General features: G+C 41.7%; 1 protein-coding gene across 5 annotated transcripts in view; it reads left to right on the forward strand.

The window, feature by feature from the left end:
* The first annotated feature begins 17,975 nt into the window (after positions 1-17,975).
* The window catches only part of DENND4A (DENN domain containing 4A), a 103,458-nt gene continuing 103,178 nt past the window's right edge, over positions 17,976-18,255 (forward strand). For 2 of the 5 annotated variants that reach the window (XM_034435445.3, XM_087877777.1), the window contains exon 1: positions 17,976-18,155. The gene's annotated coding sequence lies outside the window, so the exon portion shown is untranslated. The remainder of the gene's footprint in view (positions 18,156-18,255) is intronic. The other 3 variants (XM_087877778.1, XM_087877779.1, XM_034435447.3) reach the window with 2 other exon arrangements.

Consider the following 18,255-nt stretch of genomic DNA (forward strand, 5'->3'; position numbering starts at 1 on the left):
GAAGCTGGATTCACTTAACCATTGTGTTACGCGAATCCAGCTTAACTTAATAACTTAAATTATTAACTTAATAAGGCAGTGATCCACTTAATGAAACTGCACAGGAAAGATCATAAAATGAGGCCAAACTCCCTTCACCTCTTGATTAGCAATGGAAATTTGGGGCTCAATTGTGGTCGGAAGGTAAGGTGTACACGCACACACCAGGGATGGGCTCTACTTACCTTTACTACCGGTTCGCAGCAGGAGCGCACGCACGCTTATGCACATGCGCAGATCACCCATGATGACGTTGTAGCGGGTGGGCGGAGCCTTCTGCTGGTTTTACTACCGGTTCTATAGAACCGGACTGAACCGGAATCAACCCACCACTGGCACACACTCACACTCTCCATGCAACTGAAAGTGGAACATTCTGCTTAACTCAGGGGTGGGCAAATCTGGCCCTTTTACAACCTGTGGACTTCAACTCCCAGAATTCCTGAGATAGCTTGCCACAATAATACAGACCGGAAGATCACATCTACCCCCTATCTACCGTGTTTCCCCGAAATTAAGACCCTGTCTTATATTTTTTTGAACCCCGAAATAAGGGCTTGGCCTTATTATTGGAGGGGGGTCCTTATTATTTTGGGGGTGCAGGAGACAGCTTGGCTGTCTCAGGAATTCTGGGAGTTGAAGTCCACAGGTTGTAAAAGGGCCACATTTGCCCACCCCTGGCTTAACGGATTCTTGGCCAAAAAAAGGGAGGGGGGAGGAAATTGATCCTTGCCCTAATTTCTCCTGCATGGCACATTTTTGCAACTTAAGTCAAAAAAAAAGTATATTGTTGTTGGAGACACTGCAGTTCTCCAGGAGTTTTGACATTTTTCTAATGTCAAAGAGGTTTCATAATGAATTCCTGATTTTCACATTCTTCGCTCTCTATGTTCCCGTTTCCAAAAAGCGGCTGTTCCTTGCCTTCCTGCTTTTGTGTTTTAGCAGCTGGTTCCTATTATTTTTTTTTTCAGACGTGCCAGAAACATTTCCTAAGTGATGATTTAGTCAAAAATGTAGGACAGACAGGGATTCGGTAGAGGCTGACCGCTTGCAAACCATCCCTGGAGCCTTTCGCGGCTCAGAATCTAAAGCTTGTTTCCTTTTGCGATAATCTCATGATTTTAAAATGTTGCAAGTACACAAGCAGACAAAAACTGTGCCCTGTTGGATTTTATTACAGATTCACAGATTACAGATTAACAGAGTTGGATGGGACCTTGTAGGTCATCTAGTCCAACCCCCAACCCAAGCAGGAGACCCTACACCATTTCTGACAGATGGCAGTCCAGTCTCTTCTTGAAAGCTTCCAAGGATGAAGCTCCCACAACTTCTGAAGGCAACTTCTGTTCCATCGGTGGATTGTTCTCATTGTCAGGAAATTTCTCCTTATTTCCAGGTTGAATCTCTCCTTGGTCAGTTTCCATCCATTCTTCCTTGTCTGGCCTTCAGGTGCTTTGGAAAATAGCTTGACCCCCTTCCTCCTCTCTGTGGCAGCCCCTCAAATATTGGAAGACGGCTATCCTGTCTCCCCTGGTCCTTCTCTTCACTAGACTAGACATGCCCAGTTCCTGCAACCATTCTTCGTATGTTTTAGCCTCCGGTCCCCTAATCATCTTGGTTGCTCTTCTCTGCACTCTTTCTAGAGTCTCAACATCTTTTTTATAGTATGGTGACCAAAATTGGATGCAGTACTCTAGGTGTGGTCTTACCAGGGCTTTATAGAGTGGTATTAGTACCTCCCTTGATCTTGATTGTATCCCTCTGGATTTTCAGGAATCCTGCAATGAGAATGAGTAAGAAGTAGAGAAGCTACTCACTGTGGTCCTGCGTGAGATCAGAAATGCCTTCTGTTAGTAGCACTCACTAATACAAGCAGGTTTATAAAGCTTGTGGAGATTCTAAAACATCCAGGTCATAGTTGTCTCAAAGGTGCTTTTTTTAAAAAACGCAACTGGACTGTTTTTTCCTTGAGAAAGAAGAAGAAAACATTTCCCTTCTCGTTCAAGAAGCTTCATCAGTTCTGATGGTGGGGGTGTTGGAAGGAGAGGTATGACAGTTGAGGGTGGGAGGGGGTGGTGGAAGGATAGGATATTGCCAGAGGTAGTTTATTCTGGCACAGATCTGTGTGCAAAAGTTGTGTGTTTCTTTTTAGCTAGCAGCCAAGGGCTGGAAAAAGAACGGCTGTCTCTTGAAAAGGACTTCAAATCCCAAATATGTGGCCAGGGTCACACCCATTTCCTCCATGCCATTGTAAAAGAAGACAACTCGGCCAAACATTTCCTTTGGCTTTTTACAGTCCTGGGAAATCTGTGCTGCAAATGTCATCAGCCGGTTCGCCAGCGTGCTTCTGAAATGTCACTCCATCCACAGAAATGTTGCAAGCTTTTTCTTCCTTCAGATAGGGCATGTGTCAAAGACGTATCTTTGGAACTTCCCCAGAGCATGGGTCAATAGACTATCTGCTGTTTTCTCCAACAAAGAAAGTCGTGGTTTTGTTTTTCCCCTCCTGAGACCTGATTTGAATGGAATATGGTTTACTATTTCACCGGGGAATCCTGATTATACTTGTTGAAGGGATAAAATAAAACCTCCAATTTCCCTCTGGGGACAAGTGCAAACTGATAACTCACACCAACTTGAGTTGCTTCTTCTTCAGATTAAGAGTTGGAAGGGACCTTGTAGGTCATCTAGTCCAACCCCCTGCCCAAGCAGGAGACCCTACACCATTTCTGGCATATAGCAGTCCAGTCTCTTCTTGAAAGCCTCCAGTGATGAAGCTCCCTCAACTTCTGAAGGCAACTTCAGTTCCATGACTTGATTGCTCTCACTGTCAGAAGATTTCTCCTTATTTCTAGGTTGAATCTCTCCTTGTTCAGTTTCCATCCATTAATCCTTGTCTGGCCTTCAGGGGCTTTGGAAAATAGCTTGGCCCCCTCCTCTCTGGGGCAGCCCCTCAACTGTTCTGATGGGCTGTCTGCTAAAATAAAGCCAGGTCAATGCACACACTTGAAAATAAATCAAGAAGCCTGTAATTGCGGAGTCCATCTGGCAAGAACAAAGAATGCTTATCCACAGGAAATATGCACGTGTAAAGCTTGTAACAATTCTGGGTAGTTAGAAAGCAGATAAAAGTAATGAAGAGTTAGGCAACTTGAGGAACTCAGCTAAAAGTTAGGAATAGAGATGGCCTGCAGCAAATAAAATGTGCATTAGATAACTCCAAGGCTTAGGAATAGGGACAGCTAGAGATCAAGAGAACAAATTGTAGCATTATTACGAAAATGTTTATTAGATGATATTTCTTATTATCCCGCCTTGTCCCGCCTTCTCCTTTAGTGAAAATGTATAAAGCTTTCTTAATCCTTTGTTCTTGGCTCTCTTGGCATTTTGGCCAGGAGCCCTTTTCTTTCGGGTACCCCAATAAAAAGCAATCAAAACCTGCACCTCGTGTCTCATTGGCCTCGGCACCAGGCTCAGACCCAAATTGGGGGCAACAATTCCACAATTGTTCCACAACTGCGCTGATGGCAGATTGCTCAATTTTTCTTCTGCATATTGGACAATTTCGGCATTTTAACTTTTCTCCCCTCCTGATTAGCAACGATCAGGTTTCTGCCTTGGTGGGGCAGAATATTCATTAGCGGCTTTTGCAGAAGTGGATTAACCAAAACCAGCTGTTGACGTGGGTGGGCCCGTTTGGCATCAGCCACTATGCTGCCTTTCGAGGGCTGAATTATCCTTAATGTGCCTTCTTCCAGTGCTGGAGATTATTAGAATGATGGCAGGCAAAATGTGTAAATGTATTAATCGTGGCAGGACATGAGCATCCTGTAAATCCTAAGAAACAGTTAACCTGGAAGGAAAGCAGAAGAAGGCAGATGGATTTGGGATGCCAGACACTGTGAAATCATCTTTTTTTAAAAAAAAAAACTGTACCGCAGTAACTGCTCTTCCTTTCGAATTTAAAACAGAAAGTCTGGGAAGGAACAGGAATGTCTACAACAGCTATCCATAAAATACCTTCGTCTTGAATCCATAAACATGGGACATTATCCACTGGGAATGTCCTTTGCAAACAAAATGTGTTAAAGAAAGGAGATTAAGACTTGCCACTCAAGGGCTCGGTTACAAAATTCTAAAATTTCTCAGCCTGTCACAATGACTTGGCAGCCCAGAATTATTGTTGCATTCACAATGATATTTGCCTGTTACGGCTTAATTCCAGGAAGAAAAAGCAAGCTATGTAGATATAAGTAGTCCTCAATTTACAACTATTGGTTTAATGATATTTGAATAGAATAGAAATAGAAATAGAATAGGAGTTGGAAGGGACCTTGGAGATCTTCTAGTCCAGCCCCTTGCTCAAGCAAGAGATCATACACCATTCTAGACACGTGACTGTCTAGTCTCTTCTTAAAAACCTCCAGTGATGGGAACACCCACGATTTCTGCAGGCAAGCTATTCTACTAGCAGCCCCTCAAATACTGTCCTCACTGTTAGGAAGTTTCTCCTTAATTCCAGGTTGTTTCTCTCATTGATTAGTTTCCATCCATTGCTTCTTGTCCTGCCCTCCGGTGCTTTGGAGAATAATTTGACCCCCTCTTCTTTGTGGCAGCCCCTCAAATACTGGAACTCTGCTATCATGTCACCCCCTAGTCCTCCTTTTCTCTAGACTAGACATACCCAGTTCCTACAATCCTCCTTCGTATGTTTTTGTCTCCAGGCTTTTGATCGTCTTAGTTGCTCTTCTCTGGACTTTTTCCAAAGTCTCAACATCTTTTTTGTAGTATGATGACCAAAATTGGTTGCAGTATTCCAAGTGTGGTCTTACTAGGGTTTTATAAAGTGATACTAATACTTCATGGGATTTTGATTTGGGACTTGGCAGCCCAGAATTATTGGTGCATTCACAACAATATTTGCCTTAATTTCAGGAGGAAAAAGCTGACACCATGTAGATATAAGTAGTCCTCAACTTACAACTCCTGGTTTAGTGATATTCGAAGTTACAACTGCACTGAAAAAAAATGTGACTTAATGCCTTTTTTTCACACTTAATGACAATTGCAGCATCCCCATGGTCAGAAGATAAAAATTCGGAACCTTGGCAGCTGATTAATATTTATGAAAGTTGCAGTGATCTGGGATCAGGTGATCTTTTTTTGTGAAGTCAAAGGGGAAGCCAGATTCACTTAACAACCGGGTTACTAACTTAACAATTGCAGTGACTCACTTAAGACTCTGTCTGGCTTAGCGTCAGAAATTTTGGCCCCAATTGTGATCATATGTTGAGGACTAACCTGTACCCAAGAGGGACTGGGGATGGTGATGGTGTGTGTGTGGGTGTGTGTATGTGTGTGTAAAAATCACATGGTTGTGGCCGTCACCTTGATTTTTTGACCTCTACCAGACCTTCCTGACTGTCTGGATATTTCTTCACTGGATCTATTTTTCATATCGTTTGTTCAGAATTTCTCTTGTTTTCTTAGGGTGATTGCCTTTCTCCAGGAATTCTTGCTGGTTGATTTTTTTTTCTCTCTCTCTCTATAATAACACTGAACGTCTCTAGTTCCACCCTGACCTTATTTGCCTCTCACCCCACTTAAAGTTGCTTTTTCTGGCAAGAGTGAGTTAATTCCTTTCTACACGTTCTTCTCAAAAGTTTTCTTCAACTTCGGAGTGCTCTCCCCATACTTTTTGCTCTGCTCTTATAGGGCCCTTGTGGGCCCTTAGACTTCATCTGGATCTCTCAAGTATCGTATCCAAAGTCAGCATTTTCAAATAAGGAGGCCTGAAGGCCAGACAAGGAATAATGGATGGAAACTGATCAAGGAGAGATTCCACCTGCAAATAAGGAGGAACTTCCTGACAGTGAGAACAATCAACCCATGGAACAGAAGTTGCCTTTGGAAGTTGTGGGAGCTTCATCACTGGAGGCTTTCAAGAAGAGATTGGACTGCCATTTGTCAGAAATGGTGTAATAGGGTCTCCTGCTTGGGCGGGAAGTTGGAGTAGATGGCCTACAAGATCCCTTCCAACTCTGTTATTGTGTTATGTTGAGACTTTGGAAAGAGTGCAAAGAAGAGCACAAAGACCTAAAATATATGAAGAACGGTTACAGGAGCTGGGCATAGGTAGCCTAGTGAAGAGAAGGACCAGGGGAGACATGAGAGCAGTCTTCCAATATTTGAGGGGCTGCCACAGAGAGGAGGGGGTCAAGCTATTTTCCAAAGCACCTGAAAGCCAGACAAGGAATAATGGATGGAAACTGATCAAGGAGAGATTCAACCTGGAAATAAGGAGAAATTTTCTGACAGTGAAAACAATCAACCCATGGAACAGAAGTTGCCTTCGGATGTTGTGGGAGCTTCATCACTGAAGGCTTTCAAGAAGAGACTGGACTGCCATCAGTCAGAAATGGTGTAGGCAGGGTCTCCTGCTTGGGCAGGGGGTTGGACTAGATTACCTCCAAGGTCCTTTCCAATTCTGTTAACCTATTAATCTGTTAAAGGATAGATGATAGAGTATTTTCTCTATTGCAATGAAAATACACTATGACTTTATTCAGCATATGATGTAAAAAAAAATAGAAAATGGAATACTTGCACGCTTATTTAACAGAACAGAGAAATACAAACCTGAAGTTAAAATACAGGCAATCCTTGACTTACAACAGTTCATTTAGTGACTATTCAAAGTTACAACACCATGAAAAAAAGTGATTTATGACCATTTTTCACACTTATGGCCATTGCAACATTCCCATGGTCACGTGATCAAACACTTGACAACTGGCTCATATCTATGACAGTGTGCCGGGGTCATCTAATCCCCTTTTGTGACCTTTTGACAAGCAAAGTCAATGGGGAAGGCAAATTCGGGGAAGGCAGATTTATTAAGTTCAATTAATAAATAGATTCACTTAACAGCTGTGCTACCCACTTGACCTCTGTTGTGATTCACTTAACAACCATGGCAAGAAAGGTTGCAAAATTCACTTAACAAATGTCTCACTTAGCAACAGAAATGCTGGGCTCCATTGCGGTCGTAAATCAAGGACTACCTGTACTTTGGAAAGAGAGAATCAATAACAGGTTTCAGGGTAGTCCCCTTTTCCAATCTGTGTCTTTTTGTTGATAAACAGAATGAAGATCCAAATTTATATAAGCAATGCTGTTCAGCTGCCATGATTGATTTATTGATTGATTGATTGATTGGCTGGCTGGCTGGTTTGCTTAGTTCCTTCCTTTATTATATTCAACACACCATCCACCTCCTATTTTCCTCATAACGATGGCCAAGGCACGTTCCTGCAGTCTCCTTGGCAAGATTTCAGAAGCGGTATGCCATTGCCATCTTCCTAGGGCTAAAAGGGAATGGCTGGCACAAGGTCGCCCAGCAGTCTGGGTGGAGCAAAATTCAAGATCCTGGGTTTCAGCCTGATGCTTTAACTACCACACCAAACTGGCTCAGTATTGAATATCCGTTAATTAATCCAGAGCCCAGTAACAAAACATTTATATCATTAAAACATTAAAAAAAATCTACCCATTTTTCATATCGATTTTACATCCCATTTATATCTCGACTTTTCTTCCGTAAAATCAGCTAACTCAACAGCCCTTCAAAATCCAACAGCAGCTTCGAGATGGCAACTATGCAGATGAACATAAATAAATGTTGCTTTCTAGCACTTAATGACTGCATTGCAATAAAGATGGATTTGATTTGATAAATATGATAAACTTACAATAGTTTGTTTAGTGACGTTTAAAGTTACAATGGCACTGAAACAAATGACTTATGACCGTTTTTCACAGTTATGACCTTTGCAGCATCCCCATGGCCATGTGTTCAAAATTTGCTTATGAACAGAAATTGTGGGCTTAATTGCGGTTGTAAGTTGAATATCTTTGGTCCCCACACGTCCCCAATACCTGCTTTCCTCTTTTATAAGTTATAGCCAGTGTCATTGCTTTCCCAAACTTGCTTTTGTAGAAACAAAACAAACAAAACATTTTTGTAGAAACAAAGATATTTAAAGCTGCTGTTTTAAGCCTTGCCCCATCATTACTCCTGCACTCAAATATACTATTTCTTTGCTTGGTTTAAAGTTAATCAATTCCCGTCAAATATAAGCTCTAAGGGATCAATGCTAAATTTCCTGACAAACAGACCAAGAGCTTTTCTTGGCATTATAGTCTGAATTTTAATAGGCAGATCGCAAGCCAAAAGTCTCATTTTGTATAACCTTTAAGCATCCTAAGAGAACGAGAGGAAAGGAATGAGCCAATTAGCTGTTTGAAATAAGAAATATTACATTTGCTCACTGTTTACGTTAGAAATGTTTGCTTCTTTTGTTCTTCTCCACCCAGGATCAATGCCATACCAAACAGACACACAGACATAGATATAACCCCTGTGCATAATGCGGTTAGAACGTCAACTTTAAAAAATGGTTTTATTAACTGAATTGAAAGTTTAAAAAAAAATATAAACATTACACAAAATTGTTTTTAAAAGGAAACAAAAAGCTATAAAGAAAGAAAAACAGAGAGGGAATATATTAATGGATGCACATACATCTATGAAAATTCTACATGAATATTTCAATAAATGGTGGCCGTCTTCCATTATGAATATCCATTGCTGTTCTGTGCCAATAAGCCATTTGTGTTGCTAATAACATCAGTCTGCAAGACAGGACTGCTGCAATTAATATTTTGAAGAGAGACAATAATGTTGAGACTCGTCACGCAGATTTTTAAGTACATTTCAGTAAGCATACTGAGTTCCTTTCTGGAACAAAATAAGCCAGAGACAAAACAATAACCATGTACTTGGCTTCTGACACTTCATCTGGGAGAAAGTTGATGCAGAAACCCTTTTTCACTGCAGAAACACAGAAACCCTTTCATTGCAGCCTTCAGAATAACAGGAAGGGACCTTGGAGGTCTTCTAGTCCAACCCCCTGCTCAAGCAGGAGACTCTACACCCGTGATGGCGAACATATGGCACGCATGCCACAGGTGGCATGCAGCGCCCACTCCGCTGTCACCCCAGTTCAGCTCTGCCGCGCATGTGCATGTGCCTCCCGCCAGCCAACTGGTTATCAGGTCTCTGCCTTAGGCCACCAGACTCCAAATTTTGGGCTTAGACAACTTAGAACTACGCCGACTTCAGTCTGACCTAAGCATAGTACATAAAATTATCTGCCACAATGTCCTTCCTGTCAACGACTACTTCAGCTTCAACCACAATAATATGCAAGCAAATAATAGATACAAAATCAAGGTAAACTGCTCCAAACTCGATTGCAGAAAATATGACTTCAGTAACAGAGTGGTCAATGCCTGGAATGCACTACCTGACTCTGTGGTTTCTTCCCCAAACCCCCAAAACTTTAACCTTAAACTGTCTACTGTTGACCTCACCCCATTCCTAAGAGGCCTGTAAGGGGTGTGCATAAGAGCACCAGCGTGCCTTCCGTCCCTGTCCTAATATTCCTTTTTTACTTACTCTTTTCATGTATTCAAATTATGTTTATACTTTTACCTGTTATCTTATATATGATTGACAAAATAAATAAATAAATATTACCATATGTGGTGGACATGTGTAGAAGCTAAAAGATACTGGACTAAAATCCACACATGGTTGGAAAAAATGACAAAAAAACATATAGACTTTAAGACAGAGATTTTTTTATTAGGGATTGTGCCAGAAACATACAATAGAGAATTGAGATTATTATTATTATTATTTAATTATTTATTGAATTTATATCCTGCCCTTCTCCCCGAAGGGACTCAGGGCGGTGAACAGCCAAAAATTAAAATAACATACAATATAAAAGTTAAGATAACTAAAAATAAATTAAATTAATCGGCCTCCCAATTTAAAACCCCAAGCTATACAATTAAAAAACTAACCCATAAAACCTATTCAGGCCAGGTATTTGATATTTGATTGAGATATTTGATTGTGAATGTTTTAACAGCTGCTAGAATTGTGTTTGCTAAAAATTGGAAAAATGAGAAAATACCAACGCAGGATGAAATTATGAAGAAAATCATGGAATGTGCTGAAATTCAAGAGCCTTGATAGTACAGTGGTCTATGCACCCTGTTATTAACACAGCTGCCTGCAATTTACTGCTGGTTCGAATCTCTCCAAGGCTCAAGGTTGACTCAGCCTTCCATCCTTTCTAAGGTAGGAGAAATGAGGACCCAGTTGTGGGGGCAATAAGCTGACTTTGTATAAATATACAAAAGGATGAAGGCTATTGCTTAACGCATTGTAAGCCGCCCTGAGTCTCCGGAGAAGGGCTGCATATAAATCAAATTAAAAAAAATAAAAATAAAAAATGAGTAAATTGACATTTGAAATTAGAGAACAAGAAGATAAACAATACTACAAGATATGGGATTTGTTTTATCAATGACTAGATAATAAAACATGGAAATGAAATATGAAATATGAAATGAATGTTATAAATAGAATATTTGAAAATAAATTTTTTGAAGCGACAAAGCCATAGTTAAATAAATGATAAATGAGGATGTTGATTTGTTTGACAATATGAGAAATTAGATAATTAGTAAATTTTGAATATGGGGATGAAGCACAAAGGATTTGTAACCGACTGACACACTGTTTGCATTTGTAATGGATGATGGATTTGTTTTATGTTTTGTTTAAAAAATAAAATTTTTTAATAAATAAACAAACAAACAAATAAATAAATAAATAAAAAACATGTGTGGGGGCATGGCATGTGGGGGGGCATGCACGCATGCATGAGGGGGCCCTGTGGAGGGGCGCACACATGCGGGGGTCACATGCATGCATAGGGGCCGTACGCGCATTGCATTTGGGGGGTTTGGGCATGCGTGCTATGGGCACTCGGGCCGGAAAAGGTTAGTCATCACTGCTCTAGACCATTTCAGACAAATGGCTGTTCAAATCTCTTCTTCCAGTAATGAAGCACCCACAATTTCTGAAGGCAAGCTGTTCCACTGGTTAAGGTTATACTTATCGTCAGGTAAGTTTCTCCTTAGTTCTAGGTTCTTTCTCTTTGTTCAGTTTCCATCCATTGTTTCTTGTCTTGCCTTCAGGTGCTTTGGAGAATGGCCTGATCCCCTCTTCTTTGTGGCAGCCCCTCAAATATTGGAAGACTGCTATCCTGTCATCCCTGGTCCTTCTTTTCCCTAGACTAGGCATACCCAGTTCCTGCAACTGTTCTTCATATGTTTTAGCCTTCAGCTCCCCGTCATCTTTGTGGCTCTTCAAACATCAAGAGGCCTCTGGAGTCAGGTCCACCTCCTACCATTGACCTGCTCTCTATTTTCCCACTGGATTAATAATCAAAGTTGATTAGATCTATTCTTCACTGATATCAGCTAATCTAGTTACATCTTGAACATCTGAATAATGATGGAAACTGACCTAGGAGAGATTCAATCTGGAAATAAGGAGGAATTTTCTGACAGTGAGAACTATCAACCCATGGAACAGAAGTTGTCTTCAGAAGTTGTGGGAGTTTCGTCACTTTCATTTTCATTTTCGTTTTATTAAATTTGTATACCGCCCTACTCCCGAAGGACTCAGGGCAGTGAACAGGCACAAAATAAAACACATAAATACAAAAGTTGAGACTTTCAAGAAGAGTCTGGACTGCCATCTTCCAGAAATGGTGTAGGGTCTGCTTGGGCGGGGAATTGATGACCTACAAGATCCCTTCCAACTCTGTTAATCTGTAATCTGTCATCTAATCTAATAGGACTCTCATTGGGATGAGTAGACCTAAATGGATCCCAATAATAGACTTAAACCCTGAAGCATTTCTTTCTTTTTCCCTGTGCTCTGAAAGCTAAAACCACATCCTTTTCACTAGAGGATGTCATATATCAGTACTCTTCTCCTTAAATCTGTTTTTCTTTTCAAATTTGTATGGCATTCACTTAGTTTCCAAAGGTTTGCAGGTTGTTATGGTTGCTACTGAATTAAAACAAGCCGTATGTGATACTTCTTGAATCTCACAGAGATTCCTTCCAGCTAAGCTCTCTTTTCTTTACAATATTTACAGTATATATAGTATTTATATTGGGTATTATAGAGATCCAATTTAGAAGAAAGGAGAACTTTTCCACCATTGAGAACAATTAATCAGGGGAACAGTTCCCTGCCAGAGTTGTGGGTGCTCCATTGAATTGAATTGAATTCTTTATTGGCCAAGTGTGATTGGACACACAAGGAATTTGTCTATGGTGCATATGCTCTCAGTGTACATAAAGAAAAAATAAAATATATTCGTCAAGAATCATAAGATACAACACTTAGTGATAGTCATAGGATACAAATCATACTAGGAAACAATAAAAACAGTGTAAGTTGTAAAGATACAATCAACATGGATATAGCCATAAGTGGGAAGAGATAGGTACTAGTAAGGATGAAAAGAATAGTAATACAATCTTAGTAGATGGTTTGACAGTGTTGAGGGAATTATTTGTTTAGCACAGAGTGATGGCGTTCGGGAAAAAGCTGTCCTTGTGTCTAGTTGTTCTGGTATGCAGTGCTCTATAGCGTCTTTTTGAGGGTAAAACTTGAAACAATTTATGTCCAGGATGTGAGGGGTCTGTAGGTATTTTCACAGTCCTCTTTTTGACTCGTGCAGTATACTGGTCCTCTGCTGTAGGTTTTCAAGAGTACACTGGACAACCATTTAACCAAGATAATATAAGGTTTCAAACAAATAGGAGGAGAGTTGGAGGAGACTATGCTGGAAATCAGCCAAACAATGGAGGGAGTTAAGGAGGAGACTATGCTGGAAATCAGCCCACAAAATCCTGGAAACAGCCAAACAAATAGGAGAGTTGGAGGAGATTGAGGAACTATTCTGAAATTAACTAAATAGTTGGTGTTTTGGAGGGGATCAAGTTGAGAATTAATCAAATAGAATAAGCTGGAAGATAGCTAAATATTAGAGGGAGATATAGTGGAAAATATATTAGAAATTGGAGTAAATAAAATATGTCTTTGTGAGAAATCTGTGTAATATGTAAACTGGGAGAAAAAAAAAACTAAGGTAAACTGATTTGAGATAAGGGTCAAAGGATTAAAATTAGGCAAAATGTTGTTTTATAAAATATAATAAAAATGGAGTGGTATTGAATTGAAATTAAGAATAAATGGTGATAAAATTGTAAGGTAAACACTTAACAAGAGGTTAGAATATTGTAAAAATTATTTTGATATGACTTGTGTAAGATATAAGGTAAAGAAGAATAAAGATATGTTTAGAATTGTTATGCAGATGTAAAAATGAGTGAAAGTGAATTTGAAACTAATTTTGGATAGATATAACGGATTTATATAGATGAAAATGTTAAATTTGAGTTAAAATTGGTTTCTTTTAAGTTTTGAATTTCTTTTTTATCTTCTTTTCTTTTCTTTTTTGTTTATTTATAAAAGATGTAATGGAAATTGTGACTTGAGCTTGTGAAAGGAATGTAAGTGTGGTAACCATCTATGACCGGGTTGAGATTTTTGCTCTTGAAAGTTATGTTTTATGTTTAAATTTGGAAAAAATAAATAAAAAATATTTACAAAAAAAAAAGATAATATAAGGTTTCTTTCCTTGAGTAGGGGGTTAGACTAGAAGACCTCTGGGGTTGCTTCCAGCCCTGTGATTCTATGTTCTATTTAACTAATATCTGAGGATAACCTGGCCAGGCATTCAACAAAATCTCAAGGCCCTTGTTGAAAAAAAGGGGACACAAATGAAACCAAGACCTTTATTCAGTTCTCTGTCAAAATGTTTTTAGAAGCCCGAGACAGCTTTTTTTTATCCTAACAATTCTCCAAAGTAGCTTAAGATGAACAAGACCTAAATAATCCAAGTCTGATTTTCATAATTCATGGCAGTATTAACTAGATAGACAGATAAATACTATTACTCTTCCGGTATTTTCAGGATGTTTTGGACATCAATGCAGGTAGTCCTCAATAACAGTTCATTTAGTGACTGTTTGAAGTTCCAATGGCACTTTAAAAAGTGACATGTGACCATTTTTCACAGCTTTGAGGCATCCCCAAGGTCACGTGATCAAAATTCAGGCAACTTGGCAACTGGCATGTATTTATGACGGTTGCAGTGTACTGGAATCATGTGGTCACCTTTGGTAACCTGATAAGCAAAGTCAATGGTGGAGCCAGATTCACGTAATAGCCAAGTTACTAACTTTAATTAACAGATTAACAGAGTTGGAAGGGACCTTTTGGGTCATCTAATCCAACCCCCCACCCAAGCAGGAGACCCTACACCATTTCTGACAAATGGTTATCCAGTCTCTTCTTGAAAGCTTCCAAGCTCCCACAATTTCTGAAGGCAACTTCTGTTCCATCAGTTGATTGTTCTGTCAGAAAATTTCTCTTTATTTCCAGGTTGAATCTCTCCTTGATGAGTTTTCACCCATTGTTCCTCGTCTGGCTTTTGGGTGCCTTGGAAAATAGCTTGATCCCCTCCTCTCTGTGGCAGCCCCTCAAATATTGGAAGACTGCTACTATCGTGTTTCCCCTGGTCCTTCTCTTCACTAGACTAGCCATGCCCAGTTCCTGCAATTGTTCTTCCTATGTTTAAGCCTCCAGTCCCCTAATCATCCTGGTTGCTCTTCTCTGCACTCTTTCTAGAGTCTCCACATCTTTTTTACATCATGGCGACCAAAACTGGATGCAATATTATTCTAGTTGTGGTCTTACTAAGGCTTTATAGAATGGTATTAGTACCTCCCTTGAATTTACCAACAAGTGTGACAAAAAAGGTCGTAGAAAGGGGGGAAATGCACTTAACTACTGTCTTGCTTCACAAGAGAAATTTTGTTCGTAAGTCGAGAACGACCTGTACTATGCAATCCCTATGCAAGCTGGCAACTAACTGCAGCCCCAAACATCTGGAGGGCATAGGAGAGAGTAAGGGGCTGAATGTTTAATCCAATTTCCCCTTTATAACTTCTCCAGGACTTTCCTCTCTGCATCTGTTCCTTCCGGGATGAAAGCATGCCATTGTTCTTCCAGCTGCACACAGATCCCCCCCCCATTTATAAATACATCTTTATCCCTTTTGCCCAGAGGTCTCCATGTAATTATTAATTTTTATTGACAAAAATCTGCACTGTTTCAATCTAACAAGATCAGTTATTAAATAATATGGATTCTCTCCCTTAATTGGGAGTGCCTGAAGGAAGAATCCTTGCTTGTGGTATCTGACCCCCTTTGGCACAAGAAGCTCAACATAATTTAGGTGTCCTGAATGTAAAGCCCCCCTCTACTCCTCAGGGACCAAGGACTGGGAACCCCACATCTCTCTCTCTCGCACTACTGTGGAGCCCCCTCCATAATTCAGGGCATCAGAAGAAATAGAATAGAATTCTTTATTGGCCAAGTGTGATTAGACACACAAGACACACATTTGTCTTTGGTGCATACGCTCTCAGAGTACATAAAAGAAAAGATACATTCATCAAGAATCATAAGGTACAACACTTAATGATAGTCATGGGGAAACAGTCAATATAAATCTTAAGGATACCAGCAACAAAGTTACAGTCATACAGTCATAAGTGGGAGGAGATGGGTGAGAAGATTAATAATAATAGTAATGCAGATTTAGTGAATAGTTTGACAGTGTTGAGCGAATTATTTGTTTAGCAGTGATGGCATTCGGGAAAAAACTATTCTTGTGTCTAGTTGTTCTGGTGTGCAGTGCAGAGGTGGGTTTCAGCAGGTTCTGACCAGTTCTGGAGAACCGGTAGCGGAAATTTTGAGTAGTTCGGAGAACCAGTAGTAAAAATTCTGACTGGCCCCGCCCCCATCTATTCTCTGCCTCCCAAGTCCCAGCTGATCGGGAGGAAATGGGGATTTTGCAGTATCTTTCCTTTGGAGTGGGTGGGAATGGAGATTTTACAGTATCTTTCCCCTGCCACGTCCACCAAGCCACGCCCACCAAGCCATGCCATACCCACCCAGCCACACCCACAGAACCGGTAGTAAAAAAATTTGAAACCTACCGCTGGTGCATGCTCTATAGCATCGTTTTGAGGGTAGGAGTTGAAACAGTTTATGTCCAGGATGAAGGAGTCTGTAAATAAGGAGTGTCTCCTATTACAATACATTCAGCCTTCGTCCTGTGAAAAGGGCCCCTTATTTTGGGGTGCTGAAGCTAAGCTCTTTCCTTGAACGTCCCTTCTGGACTGCTGCCATCATAAGCCCCCCCCCAATTTTTCAGAGGTTTCAGTTGTCCACAAAGTCATTATTTTGGGGTGGGTTAATAATATGATTTCCCCCCTTATTTCTGGGTGCTGAAGTTTAGATCTCTCCTTGGGTGCTTCCTCCTGCCTACTGCCATTGTATGGGGTGCTCAGTGATATGGGGGGGGGTGCCGGTGCCCTATTATTTAGGTCTGTTTCACACTATGAACCCCTTGAGCACTCCCTCCTGCCTGCACCCGAGCACCCCTCCATTATTCAGGGGTGCTTCATAAGCTGATCTGCTCCGGCCCCCTGCCTGACCCCAAGACCCCCTCTCCCTTACTCAAGAGGTTGCTACATGGAAAAACACCTTAGGGTGTCTATGAACCCTTATTCAGCTTGAACTGCCCACCCCCTAGGATTGTCTCATTATTCGAGGCGATTAATACTGTGAGGGGTCCTTGATGCTCTCTGAGTTTGCCGGTTTTCTTGCAGGTAACATCATCAGTACACTCCAATCCTTTGCAGAACTGATGATGTTACGTAGCTGGGTTATGAAACGCCTGCATGAAAACCACCAAGCTCAGAGAGCACCAAGGACACCTTACTCCTCCTCTCTGCATACCCCACCCCATTCTAGCCCTGATGGTGTTGTCTAGTTGGGTCATGAAACATCTGCAACAAAACAAGTAAGCTCAGAGAGCACCAAGGACCCCGTTCTTCTTCTTCTTCTTCTTCTTCTTCTTCTTCTTCTTCTTCTTCTTCTTCTTCTTCTTCTTCTTCTTCTTCTTCTTCTTCTTCTTCTTCTTCTTCTTCTTCTCCTCCTCCTCCTCCTCCTCCTCCTCCTCTTCCTCCTATTTCTTCTTCTTCTCCTCCTCCTCCTCCTTTCTTCTTTTTCTTCTTTCTTTTTTTCCTCCTCCTCCTCTTATTTCTTCTTCTTCTTTCTTTTCCTTCTCCTCCTCCTCCTCCTTCTCCTATTTCTTCTTCTTCTCCTCCTCCTTCTATTTCTTCTTCTTCTTCTTTCTTTTCCTCCTCCTCCTCCTCTCTTCTTTTTCTTCTTTTCTTCTTCTTTCTTTTTCTCCTCCTCCTCCTCTTCCTATTTCTTCTTCTTTCTTTTCCTTCTCCTCCTCCTCCTATTTCTCCTCCTCCTATTTCTTCTTCTTCTTCCTTTTCCTTTTCCTTCTCCTCCTCCTCCTATTTCTTCTTCTTCTTTTCTTCTCCTCCTCCTTCTTTCTTCTTCCTTCTTCTTCTTCTCCTCCTGCTTCTCCTCCTCCTCTCCCCACTCACAATTCCCTTCTAGCACGGATGACGTTGTCTAGTTGGGTCATGAAAGGTCTGCAAGGAAACCACCAAGCTCAGAGAGCACCAAGGACCCCACAGTTGTTGCTGTTAGTCCTTCTCCTTCTCCTTCTCCTTCTCCACAACTCCCCTCTCGCACTGATGGCGTCGTCTAGTTGGGTCATGAAACGTCTGCAAGAAAACAAGCAAGCTCAGAGACCCGTTCTCCTGCATTAGTGATTAGTACCGTATCTCCCCTTCCTCTGGGGGGGGATTCTATAAACCCCCTCCTTCTGAGGGGGGAGGGGGCTCTGCTCAGCCCACCCCCAGCCCCATCATAACTGAGGGGCGCCCGCGGGGCCCCTCCCCCCTCCCCCTCCTCAGGCGGGCCGGTTTCCAGGGCGCCCGTGGCTCCGCCCCCCTCCCCCGCGCGCCCCTCCCCTCGGCCAAGATGGCGGCGGGCGCGCGTCTCCTCGGCGGGGCGCGAGGCGCGGTGGCGGCGGCTGCTGCTGGTGGCGCTGGTGGCGCTGGTGGCGGAGCCGTGCGTGACGGGATGCCGGCGCCGTGACTGGCCTCCTCCGCCTCAGGTGAGCGGGGGAGGGACAAGGGAGGGCAGCCGGCCGCCCCGTGGTGGTGGGGGTCCCCGGGGGAGGGGGCGCTGAAGCCCCCCCAAGGTCTCCTGGGGGG

This window comes from Pantherophis guttatus, chromosome 13 (assembly GCF_059756535.1).
Source record: "Pantherophis guttatus breed Tessera chromosome 13, ASM5975653v1, whole genome shotgun sequence".
NCBI lineage: Eukaryota > Metazoa > Chordata > Lepidosauria > Squamata > Colubridae > Pantherophis > Pantherophis guttatus.